The 14,098-nt window shown below is 41.0% G+C and overlaps 1 protein-coding gene across 3 annotated transcripts in view; it reads right to left on the bottom strand.

Moving 5' to 3' along the window:
• LOC111654988 (synaptotagmin-2-like) overlaps positions 1-14,019 on the bottom strand; it is a 59,633-nt gene extending 45,614 nt beyond the window's left edge. For 2 of the 3 annotated variants that reach the window (XM_023406194.2, XM_023406197.2), the window contains exons 1-2: positions 13,892-14,018; positions 13,726-13,789 (exon numbers count right to left, since the gene is read on the bottom strand). The gene's annotated coding sequence lies outside the window, so the exon portion shown is untranslated. Of the gene's footprint in view, positions 1-13,725; positions 13,790-13,891 lie in introns of all 3 variants that reach the window. The other variant, XM_023406195.2, reaches the window with a different exon arrangement.
• Positions 14,020-14,098: the final 79 nt, after the last annotated feature.

Raw genomic sequence — 14,098 nt, 5'->3', positions numbered from 1 at the left:
ACATAACACACCAAATCTTTCCACTCAATTGACAGTATGTGAAATCCTACACAGCCCACTGACAGTATTCTATAAATTATTCAGGAGGAGAAAGGCTCGCAAAAAGTACTGCAACCCCAGCTATGCAGCGGTAAATCACTGTACGGCGCACCATCTGCTGCTTGTCAGAGCTCACGGCTGCTGTGTGCACAGGAGTGCAGAACAACATTGATCCTTAAGTCTCTGTCGATTTCCATTGTCGATCATAGACCAGAAAGTGCAGGTAACATGTGTGGGTCATGTCTCATTTACAAAGCCTCAAGTGAATTTCACTCTGTGCACAATGTGGGCTGTGGGATATTTCTGTATCCATCTTATTTGTTTCACCTGGGCTAAAGATTGTTACTGTGGAAAGAATATTATAAAAAAAAAAAAAATTAAAAAAACGCTTATTAAATATTGAGCATCCACACGATGGGATGCGAGGGTGATTTTCTCTCTCGTCTTTGGTATTTCAAAGCTGAACCACCTCCAGAGAAAAAATGTCCCATATTCAGACTTCAACAATGCAATGCCTTCATTCACAGGGCTAAGGGGCTAGCTTGTCTGACATGTGACTAATTGCTGACAAAGCCATGAATTCTGTTCGTAGACTTACTGTGTAGCCTACTGACTGTTTCTGGGCAAATAAACAACAGAATGATCCACAATAAAATAAAATGAAACCATTTTATAACAACAGATGTGAATACAATTAAATAAAGTACAAACTGAACCATTCAAACTGCACGGTTTTCATGACAGTTTTGATTAACTGACTGTCTTTTATTATTGGTGTCACTTCCATCAGGTGTCTCGCAAAGGTGTTATGGCTTTGTCCAACAGTAATCCGCCACTTAGTGTGTGTGTTAGAAAATATACAATAGTCACAACAGCATCCAGGAGGCTGCATTTTGTCCCAAACTGCCAATATGTCAGGAGAACCAAGTCACTGTGAATTCTCATTATGATGTTGATTATCAGTTATTCTGTACGTCAAGCTCAATCCTGTGTCTTGTCATTCACCCAGTCAAAGAATGAACAGTCTAATTATTTGCTGTGTTTACATTTCCCAGTCTGTGTGAGTTTTTTTTTTCATCTCTCTCTCCATCTTTCTGCTGTAAAATGTTAACTGAAGCAAAACTGCCCTAATTGTTACAATTAAACATGTTTCAAAGGTTTGACAGGTGTACAAAACACTGTATTGTCCAATGTTTTCACTCTGATTCAGTTACACTTCCCTCCCTTAGTAAAAATTGAATGGATAATTCTTTATTCTTCAGTTGCGCAGACCGAGAGAAATTTCTGTCATATTCAATAAGCAGCGCTGTACCTTCAAACGGCAGCACTTGATTATTAGCTGCATCTAATTTTACACACTGCATCATTATGAGCCCCTCTGCTGGCGTATGCAGGGTGTTAATGTCGTCCAATATTGTCATTAAATAAATACCAACATATCTGTGAGTTACTTTTAGTTTCACAGAGTTGGAGGTAAAATTGTAGTAAATCATGCTTGTCTAACAACAACCATTTTAATAAGCTTGTTTAAAACAGATTTTTGCTACTAGGAGACAAACAAACAAAAACTGCATTCTAAAAAATACTGCCAATTCTACACAGTGAAAATGCTTCATAAATCAGGGTCTCAGTTTTGTATCTGCTAATTGCTGCAACATTATATTCTAAAAACCCCATGAGGAGTGGCAGCTGAGCTTAGCTGGCAGCGCAAGCTGTTTAAAATGCACTAACATATAATGCACAGTTGGTTTAAGTTCTATTGAAGCTTAACTTTCCAATTTGGATTCATTTCTTCTGAATCTGAAAATGGTGAGGCTGCAAAAATGAAAAGAACGTTTGTAAAGAGATTCTTAAACTTTTAAACCCCATGCCTGGAACTAGATAAGGAGAAAATGTCAATTTCAATGTATGTATGAATTACTCCGTAAGGGCACTACACAGTTTCACTCTGCTTTTAGACCAAGAGCAACACAATCAGCTAGTAGCTATAAGACCATTCATATCTCATAGAGCTGAGGCGCTGGGGAAACCCGGCCAACATGGGGTCAGACAACAAGCTTGCCAGCTGAGATAGAGCCCAGCTGAGACATTTTCCCTTTCCCAAACAACAGATTTCCACAGGGCCTTTTTTTCCAACCTATTTTCTTTCATTTTATAAATGATATATTGTTTTATAATAATAGTTCTGCCTGGAAAGTGAATAACAGGGAAGAAGAAGTGATGAGTCTCTGATGAAAATCTGATTATACTGATTGGCATTCTGGCATTGGAATTTAACAAATCATAAAATATTCTAGCTCATTTCTTTAAGGGATGTGTTGGTATGTTGAAAAAATAAGTAATGGAATGACTAAATCAAATTGCCCATGTTAGATAGCATAGATGACAGAGAAGCTATAAAATAATTCAGCCGTGTCAAATCCAAAAACAATGATCAGAGCTCTCAGCTGCATCACCCACTCAAACTCATCTCAAGGGTAAAAACTTTTTCAGAGAGCTGATTCGTGGTGCACACTGACACATACACAACGATCAGATGGCATGAAAAATCAACAGAGAAAATGATGGTGGATGTAATAAAGATACCCATATGAAGTGGGGATGTCTTTGAACGCAACTTTTCAAAAAGCTTTCTAGTATAAAAAGTAGTTGGAATTAATTCCACCTCCATCAGCTACAGCAGCAAAATGCTACGCATGAAATGAGTATTAAGAATATAATACTGTAATGCATAATAATATGTCATTCACAGGAGGCTTTTTTTATTGCAGGTTGAGTGCTTTCACTTAGTTTCTTTTACAGCACATTTTCCTGATAATACCTTTGCACTTCTACTTAAGTAGGATTTTGTATAAATTGCTTGGATAATTGAGCATTTTTAAATTATACTATTGGCACTTTTACTGAAGGAATCCCAAGATTAAATATGTATCTGACACAGGTGTAGCTACTAAATCTGACCCACCTTATTTTTCACAAGCTTCTTGATCCAATAACTGAAGACATTGGTTTAAAACTCATTAACAAGTTAATGAGCTGAAATTATAGACACAATATGAATGTTTATAGGTTGTTTTGCCAGGGAAGATGTATCCCTCTGTTAGAGTTGTGGGAACCACAAAAATACTCAGTCCACTCAGCAAGGCCAGGGACTTGAGTCAGAAGGTAGGCTGTTATAAAAAAAAACAAAAAAAAAAGAATGGTGCTGCAATACTAGCCAGATAATGTGTAAAACAAAATGTAGAGTAATGAAATGAAATTTGATCATTTGTTTCAACTGATACAATCCAATTAGACCTGGATCGAACAAATCTGTAGGATTCCCCCTGGTCGTCTCTAATCTGAATATTACATCTACCTCCGATAACAACTATTAATCAACTAACAATAACATTATCACTTCTATTTCCATATAGTCTTCTTTTTCTTCGATTCCCCCTCTTTTTCTCCCTAGCTAGGAATAGCCAGTGAAATGTCTCTACACACTGTGCTCCTTGTCAGTGCTGACCCCACTGTTGTCTTAGGGAGGGTTTAGACAGCAACGTGCCTCCTCCATGACACATGCTGCAACATGTGTAAAGGTCAACGGTATCCTCCAGCTCCCAAAACCCTCCATCCAGGCACCCCAGCTAACCAGTAGGAGTCGCTAGTGCAGTGACAAGGACACAATCCCTTACTGGCTTCCCACCCACCAAGATAACCAGTGGTGTTTGATTGAACTCACGGCCAAGCTGGAGCTAGTAGTGGGAGAGTGTTCCGTCTCTGCACGACCCGTGTATTTCTCAGGGTAGAACAGTTAACTCAATTATTACACCACTGTGTCAAGGACATTTTCATAAGAAAGTCTATGAGAGAAAAAAACCCACTAAACATCACACTGCCTTTCACATCCGCTTTGATGCATTTCAGTGAGGGGGCACAAACCAGCCATGTCCTAGATAAACGGTACCCTGCACTGCACTGAAAGACTACAGCAGTCAGGTTTACATAACAGCAGACAATGCACGGGGATGCACATTACTTCCAGAGCTCCGTAAGGAAAAACACAGGCTTAAATGCTGCATGTCCATTATTTTTTAAACCACAGAACATCTTCTCTGCAAAGATATGGATTTTGAGATGTCTCACAGCCTCTAGTTAGGAGTCATTTTGTAGAACAGGTCGTTGTAGACTGTTGTAATTTATTTTGGTGGATTTTAATTATCTGGTAAGGACCTTGCACTATTCCTTAGTCTCAAATTTTACATACATTTTCTATTTTTGTTTTTGTGATATTTGTTGAAAAAACAGTCAAATGTGATCAGGACTGGCAACAGTTTGTAGGTTTAGAATAAGCATATTTATTCAACAAAGTGCTGCTTCCCTTGTCATGAACACAGCCATGTTCAGACTGTTGGCTAAAGCTGTTTAGTTTTGTGTGTCTGCGTGCGTCCCCAGTGTCGGCTGGCTAAAACGTCAAGTGCAAACAGACCACTGCTTGTAACTGGCAGACATGAAAGGAGCATCTGAGAGGGGCTCTGGCCTAAAATGAGTAAAGAAAGACAACAGAGAATAAGGGTGAACACGGGTGATTCGGCCTTTTAGAGATGAAGAATGACAGGATTCTTGAGTGACACAGAGGTCTGCGTGTTTCCTGAATTGCTAACAGAATTCCATTAATCATTGAAGTCTATAAACAGGATCAGCTGTTTGAGGCAACAGGGAAAGGAATTGGGTAACAGTGGGCAAAATAATGCGTAGACCAAAATGCAAAGAATTGATGTTGTTGACTCATTAAAAAACATGGACAGAATAATTACTATCCAGAGTCATGATTCACTAATGCTTCGAATTAGTGCATGGTACCCTCCAGCACAGAGCAGGATACAAGGCCACTACAGCAGCATCTTGATGCCCCCCTCCCCCTATTTTTTTTTTTTTTTACCTATTTGTCCTCCTGAGCTGTCAGATATTATACAACCACTCTCATGCAAGCTTTTGGCAATTAACACAGCCATGCTTCAGCTACCAAAGAATTCTTATTTAACACATTTGGTAGGACAATGCGCAGTGTGGATCTCTGTGTCATGACGCTTTGAGTAATGATTGAGGAAAAATCTCCAGATGAGAATGAAGATTGCAAAAAAAAATTATTTACGCCCAGCTCTCCAGATAACGCTGCTGTGAGAGGGTTTACAGAACTGGACAAAAGGATGGGAGTAATTATTTTGATCAATATAGTACAATGAATGTCATGTTCTTCTTGCAAGGCCCAACTATTACCAGCCTTATCATGGGAGGAAATCAATTCAGCGACCCTTCATAATGCTCTTGGAGACGCCATCCAATTTGCTGTCAAGTCAATAATCTGTTCGGGAGTGATCGAACCTGCAAGATTTCTCCAACTTGGCTGGCACACGCAGCCAAAGCCCAAAAGCAATCAGATATTCCACTTCACTCTTTTTAAAATCCAAAAGAAGTTAGGTTAGTACACGTTTGTTTCTCTCTGTTACTGACACTTCTTTGCAGTGCAGTCGGGCTTAAAACAGGTTTGCTGAATACAAATGAACACCAGGAATCTTTTATCCTGGGAATGGCAGCAGCTCAATGACCTGAGTACACAATGAGTCAAGAGGATGCCTCAGCACCTTTCGCTACAAAGCAACATAAGTGACCTGCCACTCGCCCAACTTGAGTTGCTCATTTAAGCCATAGTACCACACTGGAGGTCAAAGCTTTGTGAAGAATCTAACTCCTTATCTTCATTTACTTTCACTTAGTCCTTAATATTCTTCATCCAAAAGCTGCAATTATATTTGCTTTGTTATGGATTGAATCCGTAAAGGTGCTATTTGTCAGTTTGGTCTGCCGCCGAACGTGGTTTCTTGCCAGGAGCAGGTGGTGGTAACTGTCGCTTGACAAGAGCTTCGGCCATCGTTGTCTTTATAAGACCTGTGAGCAGCACTGAGTCTTCAGGGCAGATTGGAGGCTACAGTGAGTCTGTATCGAAAAGCGAAAAGACGGGCTGGAACAGGCCAAGGCTAGCTGGTTAGCATGCTAAGCCCAGGAGATTAAGAATAAATGATAGAAACAAGAGTTAACATTGGCATTGCTTTCCACCACGGGAGACAACTCTTGGCGAGTAAAGGAATGATGTTTGATGCTGGACTCGCAGCATTTCTTTCTTTCTAGACTGGTGTGTAAACAGCTGTCGATGCTAACGATGGCCATGTAGCAATAGCAAAACTCATAAATTGCTCCTTTAAATACTTGTCTTAAAGCTACAAGCACAAAAGCGTCCTATCCATCATGTCCAATGCACATGTACCCGTGCCTCTGAGGACAACATAAGACATCATTTCATGAGTTTATTTTTGATTCTTTTTTTTTTTGTTATCTCTCAGTCCTACCGAAGGGAATGTGGTGGCACAACTGCTAAAACCCACAGGGATTTTTTAAAATTCTGTATGCTGTGTCCTTCGCCTGCACACTGGCCTCAAAAAACTCAAAGAGAAAAGAAGCGGCCTTCATACTGAGCCCCTACTCACACAACTAAAGTATTCTCCATCCTCTCTTCTATCCCCTCCCCTTATTTCTCTCTCTGGCTGATACTTTGCACAGTGTTCCTCTAATGAAAAACTTAAGTCCTCTGATGTATAAACCAAAATAAAAAAAAGGCACAGATCACAGCAGCTTGCAGGTTGCATGGAACAACAAAATTATAAAATTCCTCACAACAGCAGCCCGCAATTTAAAGTAATTTCACAAATTTCACAGTATGACATGCACTCAGAACAATTTCAAAGCCCGAGTTGATTTTAAAGCAGAAAAAAACATTCTTTTTTTTCAAGGTTTCTGTTGATGTTTGCACCGCTCCAAGCATTCTGAATGTCAGATGGGCAGATTCTCACTTGGCAACACTAAGAAATGGCAACTCAGCTCTCCCACTGCAAAACCCCATGGGAATGGAGAGAAAAAGAAAAGAGAAAATGTCTCTTCATTTCTAAGATTTCAAGGGACAGAAAAAATATATTTAATGAGGCTCTGTGTTGTTTCTCCAAGCAGAAAAAAAAGCTTTCAGATTCTGCTGCCAGATGCCTGTTAGAATAGGCTAGGAAGAAGAAAAATGGAGAGGAAAATACATACAAAGCCCATGAACTACATTTTAAACACAGAGACTCTGCAGGCATGCTTTTGAAGACAACTGTTGGCAGGCTATCTTAAAATCCATCATTATTTAGACAGATTAAATCACTACATCCAAACAAGCTTGATATTGCAGCTATATGATGCTCCATGCATCCTTCCACATTCAAGGTTCAATTGTCTCAGCCTTTACTTGCACCTAATATTGTCGAGGTTGTAATTTAAGTGTGATTTTGTGGCTCTTGGGGGACTGAAATGAAACTGCCGTCATTACCAGCTTCCTCGCTGTGTACAGAAAGGCTTGGAGCCGACACAGGGTGCATTTCAAATGCCTCTGTGCGATCCCTCAGTCTTTTTGACAAGGACAGATCCCCACAGTGGCTTTTGGCTGACACATCTAAAGAAACAGTGGCGTCGCTTTGAGTAAAAAGTAAAAAGGAAATAAAACATATTTAATACAACAGCATTTTGGAACACTAAAAAACACTTAATGGCTTCATTTCACATGCATGCAAAGCTTTACTGTGAAGCGGGCTGGGCATGGTGCAGGAGAATAGATGTAAAGAACTGAGAACGGCTACAGTGATGATGAGGTTAGGTGACAGGGGTGCAGGAAGAGCAGTGCGATATAGATGTGTGGTCACCGGCCAGGCAATATCGCCCTGGAGACAGAGGAGCTACACAGGTTCCCGAGCTCTGACAGCACTGAAGACTAACAGGCTCATACATACAAAACCCTGAATGCATTCAAAACATGTCTCCATAAACACGCATACTCATCCAAGAGGGATCTGCATCTCATGTGCATGCATGTGCACACCTAAACGTAAATGCAGATTGCTTGTATGTGTGAGCTGAATAAACGGCTGAACAGGAAGACATCTCTAATGCAGGAAAACTGTGTATAAAAATAAAACTGAGGAGAGAGAATAATAGAGATTGTCTCCAGTGACAAAGAGCCTAAAAACAGCAGGTCTCCTGTAAGATTGTGTACCCTCTTGCACAATCACACCATGTAGACGACAACAACCTAGAATCTGTAAAGATGACTAAATATAACACCATCCTGCAGATTAAAAGCCACTCCTCCTCCTTCCTCATGGTCCAATTCAGGCAGACTAGATGAGAGTTACACCAGATGTGTCATATAGTAAGGTGTTTTGCTACAAATTGGATGATTAACAGAGCGGTGGAGCCAGCAGTGAGGCATTTGGCTGTGGTACGGAGCTCAGTGAAGAGTGATTGGCTTTGAGGGCCGAGGGAGCAGATGGGACAGAGACACAGAGCTGGACCCAACGACTGAGCGCCCATCCCTGGGTTTGCATCAAAATATCACTTCCATACAGGTCTGTGCTAAGTCTACCTCCTGAAGAGTGATTCCACATGGGAAAAAATAAACAAAAAAAAAAAAGCAAAGAGCTAGCTCTGCTTCTAGCGATATTGCAGCGGCTTGTTCTTCATAGCAAGTTATCTCCGCCTTTAGCTCCACCCTCTTAACATTAATTATGCAGCTCAATGCAGCACTCCGAATCCCTACTGCAGCTCACCCACACTACAATACTCTGTTGCTTTCTCCCACTCTCTCTGTCTCTGTCACACACACAAACCACCGGGTCTGTCTTTTTTTCTTTTCATATACAATCTGAGCTGCCCACAACCAGAGACAGCATTTTCCTCCGAGCATTGCCTTGTCAGTAGTGTGCTGTTGCAAGGAGATGTGACTGTAGCTATGCTTTTTCTTTTTTTAAGAGATTTTGCAAGGTTAAATGTTCAAACATGTGTTTACTGAAGGTAAAAGAAAATCACCACACATGTGAAATGCAGCTTAATAAAATATTAAATCTATTATTTATCTATTATTTATGGATCACTGTTTTGAGTCTAATGCACTTGATGTCCTACAGAAAAAATGCTACTTTTTTTTCAGAAACCTTTTAATTCACAACATCTGACATGATTGATATGAATGAATACACTTACAATGATTATCAGTTGGATTACTATCTTTAGTTGCAGCGTGACTCACTTTCTGCACATATTTTTGCTGTATAATTTTCAGAACCTGGTGCTGATTTCATTGCAAATCAGAGGCAAACATAGTCTGATGTGCCGAGGCAAACACGCTTTGCAGCTCAAACACCTGTCTGGCGAGGTGTAATTGACTCAACGCCTTCTGAACGCGGCGAGAGACACAATCAGACCTTGTCACAGGAAGCAAAGAGAGTCCACGCTACGCAATCTGAATCAGCTACATCAGCAAAGTGGAGGGAAACCAGAGAACACATAACGAGGGAAGCTCTCACACTTCAGCCGTCCACCCCCCACCCACCCACCACCCCCCCAGGCAGGCAGTGGGACGGAAACGTAGCAACTGTTTATGGAAGCAGAAACAAGCTTCTCCTTCGTTTCCTAGAGCTTTCACATGATTAAGATTCATTTCACATCTGCATGCATGTGTTTGTGTGCTTGCGTGCGTGTGTGTGTGTTTGTGTGTGATACAGAGAGAGCATTGCTTGCCACGGCCAAAAGCTGTATAATTAATCCAACACAACTTAAGTGTGAGGCTACCCAGCGTGAATCATTCATGCACACTGTACACTGCCTGACTTTAAACTGAATAAATTGTGGATTTTGTCTTTCATGTGAGCCGACATCAGACGGAGGTCTTAGCGGTTATTCATGGGATCATTATTTCTCATTCGCCACACACATTATCATCAACAAAATGTCAAACCAAGGGCACACAAACACAAGCTATTTAAGAGTACATGCTGTTTGCCTCCCTATTGTTGCCATTTCAATAAGTTCAATAAAGTGTATGTCCATGTTTGCAGAGATACTACCTCTGGAACAAAAGCAAACAGCGCAGCAGATGTTCCTAATGAGGAAAACATAGCTGGGGAAGGTGGGATCACTCAGCTGGTATTGGGTAAAGTGAATGTGTTATGTGCTTACATAATCCAGGGGGAGTGTGAACTGACTACTCCCTCTCTCTACATGACAATGTGCTGGCAGGCGCAGGTCGGCTGTTTTTGTCATGAGCACCGTGTTGCCATCACTTCTTAAAAATCTGTGCATCATCAGATGTGCGGAATTCACGTCTGCGGGTCAAAAGCCATTTGTAAGGTTGCTGTTCATCAGCAGGCAGCCCTATGTGCTGTGCAGCTCTGCTGCTGCAGGGGTCTTTTCAGTGCATGGAACCGGATGGTGAGCAGAGAACACAGCGGGGGCTGGGCACTGCAATGTACTGCAGTGCTCGTAGCTCAGCTATGCACACCCACTCTCTTCCATTCTTGCTCTGACAATCTCTCAATCTCTCGCTCTATCTCTCACCCTCTCTTGCCCATACTTGTATCATTTGTCTTGCCTTCCTCTCTTCACTTTCTCCTCATTGCTTTTGTCTTTTTCATGCCATTTTTTCTCCACACTCTTAAAGCTGACTGTAATGCATGTGTCAAAGGCTGTCTCTTATAGTCTTCATTTAAACTACACTTCTACCCTCTGTCACTGACATGCGCACTTAGAAAAAACATTTACACAAATACATACATAAATACATCCTGTAACCTTTTCCTGGGGAATATGAAGAAGTGCCCTCCTTCTTCCTGGTTATGGAGAAGGCACACACACGCACACTGTTCTTCTGACACTTCAGTGTATTTATCAAGGTGTCATTTTAGTATCCCAAAGAGGGTCTGCTCACTTTAAACATCTGCAGTGTCCTCTATTTTCATCTGTACAACATAAACAACACAGTAACACTATTTCTGCCTGTGGGTGAGTTTTTCAGCACCTGTCCTTGTCCCGACATGGAGAGTTTTGGGATTGTTGCTAACTATACTATGTCACAGTGACAGCCGTTGCTGCTCCGCTATGTTTCCTACACCATCATTTACAGGGGACACTTAACAACCATGTCGCACAGCCTGGGACAGAGGGTGTTGTATATGGAGGATGAGCAATGACAAGCCCAACAGCTGCTCACTTCCTCCAAAAACCCCACAACTCTTGGAAAGAGTTACAGTATAGGACCTATATGTACATCGGAACAGACATCACAATAATAATAATAAAAATAAAAACCTTGACGGGGAACTTGCTTTCCCAGCATTTAGCAGTAAATTCTTGCAGATGGCCAGAATTGTTTATGTTGTAATGAAGTAGCTGCTAAATCACTGAATAGGCTTAGGTTTTAATAAATCACAGGATACAGGCACTTTAAGACAGAAACAGTGTGCAAGAGATAGAGGTGGTTTAACCACTTCTCATTAGATAGAATGGCTGGTTCTCATTAGATAGAATGACCAGCCATTCTATCTAATGAGAAGTGGTTAAACCACCTCCATCCCTTGCACTCTCTTTCAATCTTAAAGAGTGATACTGGCTAATTCTTGGCAACAGCAGGGAGTCCCATTTCTGTTCCCCATTAAATAGCTGAGGTTTCTGATCATCACTATGTGAATGAGTTTCTCAGTATGCTGGCTGCATCCTGCAGAGACACTTTCCTGGTCGCTCTCAACCATGACATGAAACAAAGCTTTGTGTCACAGTAGGTGTCAGAAATGTATGGGCTGCAAGTCATTAAATGTTTTACATGTTCTTTTGAACATAACATGTCTGTCTTTTAACCCCTCCTCATTGGTTCAGTAATTGATTTATGGGAAACATAATTAGTTACTCACCATTACTAGCATACATAAAGTATAATTTCTCCTCTTTTAATAATGTTATCAAATACTTCAGTGTAATAAGCAGATGTCAAACCTGAGTGATTTTGCTGCTACAGTCAGTGACATTACACAGTGATGTGTTATTCTGAGCTTTGAAGTTAAAAGGAAAGCAGAACCCCCACCTGGAAAATGCAGTCATAATACAGGTAGGAAGATGAGGACACAGAGAGCTTTTTAACATGACACAGCTAGGGGCTGAGCTTTCAGTGTCTCTGCAAAAAACATAGTTCTCTTTAAGATGGACAGTGTTTGAGACAGGGAGAGGTGCATGAATAATGAAGTGTTTTCTTCATGTTTTCAACTGGAGAACAGATGTGCACAGCCTAACTGCAATATCAAATAAGGTGTATATATATGTATATGTACAGGCGGGTAGTTTATGAGGTCAGCTGACTAGACATAGTTAGAAGAATTACTTTTGCCTTAAACTGCCCTCTAACCCTCATTATTTAACACTGATTTGCTTGAAGCTATTTGAGGGAAGCACTTATCAACAGTCTTCGCTTAGTGCTCTGTCCATGGTGCTGAAATGGGTTACATTTCCTTCCCTGGTCTCTCCTCTCCTACTCCCTGTATAAAACTCAGTCTTGAATAATTAACACATTATTTAAAACCAGTCACTGGTTTCAACAATTCTGGCCAGGTTCATGCATGTCTTGTGCTTATATCTAGTATATGAGGGTGAAAGGTGTTACCGTTACTTCCTAGTAATATGACAAGACCAGTACATACTGTACTCTTCATCCTGTCTAGCATCGCTTATCAGCGTGCCCACACAAAACACACTAAGTCCATCCGTTATTTCCTCCCATTCTGCAGCAGGCCAGTGTTCACACACGTTTTCATCAGAGAAAACACACAGTGCCCACTGCTGGACAGTATGAAATCTTCATTCACAAATGATGAAGGTCAGACTTCCAAAAAAGACAGTGGGATGTAATAAATAAACTGTGATTGTCCCTAAAGAAAGCTGATAATGAATGCATAGTGGGAAAATGTTAGTATGAATCAACTGCCTTGTCCTTTAAACAAACCAAGCGTCAATTTACTTTGTTGTTTGAGCTCATTTTAAAATCATGATGAACCGTATCTTCAGTGTATAAATACCCCAGACATGAGAACACTACTTTTCTGTTTCTTTGGTACACCAGTACGCCCGGTTCACCCAATCAGAGAGCCTACTTTTGCGGCAGGCTCAAACTGAAGTAAGTCCCAGAATGGATAAACAAAACAAAAACTCTTCACCAGGCTCAAACGAAGCCAATTCAATCTGTTATCTAAGCAACCCCACTGATACTCAGAGAACACAATGAGAACATGCACGGCAAAACTACAATGAGCTGCAGCCGTCTCTGAGTTCATCAGATTACCTTGAATTTAGAGCATTAAGGACAAAACTTTATTTTTATCTCAACCAAGGATAATAAATAAGCTGCAATGGTGACAGTTATTTTAGAAAGCTGGTAGCTGGTTTGAGTCGCTCTGCCTGGCACTGGCTGCATGCTGAGGCAGCTCCGCTCAGGGATGTAATGGGATACTGCAGCACTAGAGAACCGTGTGCACAGAAACTTGCCTAGAAGCATCAGGGAGTCTCGCACTAACCTTCCCCCTCCTTCTCTCTTTGAGCCTGCCTCTCCCTCTGCTTTTCTGTCAAGTCCTTATCATTTAAGAAACCATTAAAGTAGATATCCATAAATGTAATTACACATGAAAGACTGACAGAGGGCAGATACTGTGGCTGAACACATTCTAACAAAAATAAACAAAAAAACAACTTCAGAAGTGTAAAAAGCCAGCATGCCTGTAGTAGGAGGAGAACATAGCTGCTTACCCTTTATGCAGGTTGCTCTCTCCTGGACGCCGAGCTCTTCCCCTTCTCCACAGGCTCAGAGACACTTTGAGATAGAGAGAAAAATAATCAATCTCCTCTTACTTTCTCTTATTTCCAGTTTCAGAATGAATAAGTCAGGAGTGTTAACACAACCCTTTAGACACACCTTTACTCTGTAAACTCTGCCACATACACACAAACAGATACCCATTCAAATGCACCCCAAGACTGGAGTACCCAAATTGATAAAGATCTGCTCAGGGGAGGGATAAAAACTACACACACTCACACACTGCAGTTTTTTTTTCTCTTCCTCTTGCCCACTCGCTCTGCTGCTTTTTTTTTTCCTCCTGTCTTTGCCTGCACTGTCTCC

Source organism: Seriola lalandi, unplaced genomic scaffold (assembly GCF_002814215.2).
Source record: "Seriola lalandi dorsalis isolate HSWRI2012SDOR001 ecotype SW California unplaced genomic scaffold, Sedor1 jcf7180002054297, whole genome shotgun sequence".
Taxonomy (NCBI): domain Eukaryota; kingdom Metazoa; phylum Chordata; class Actinopteri; order Carangiformes; family Carangidae; genus Seriola; species Seriola lalandi.
Note: the sequence above shows the minus strand (reverse complement) of the source record. Positions and strands in the feature narration are given on the sequence as shown.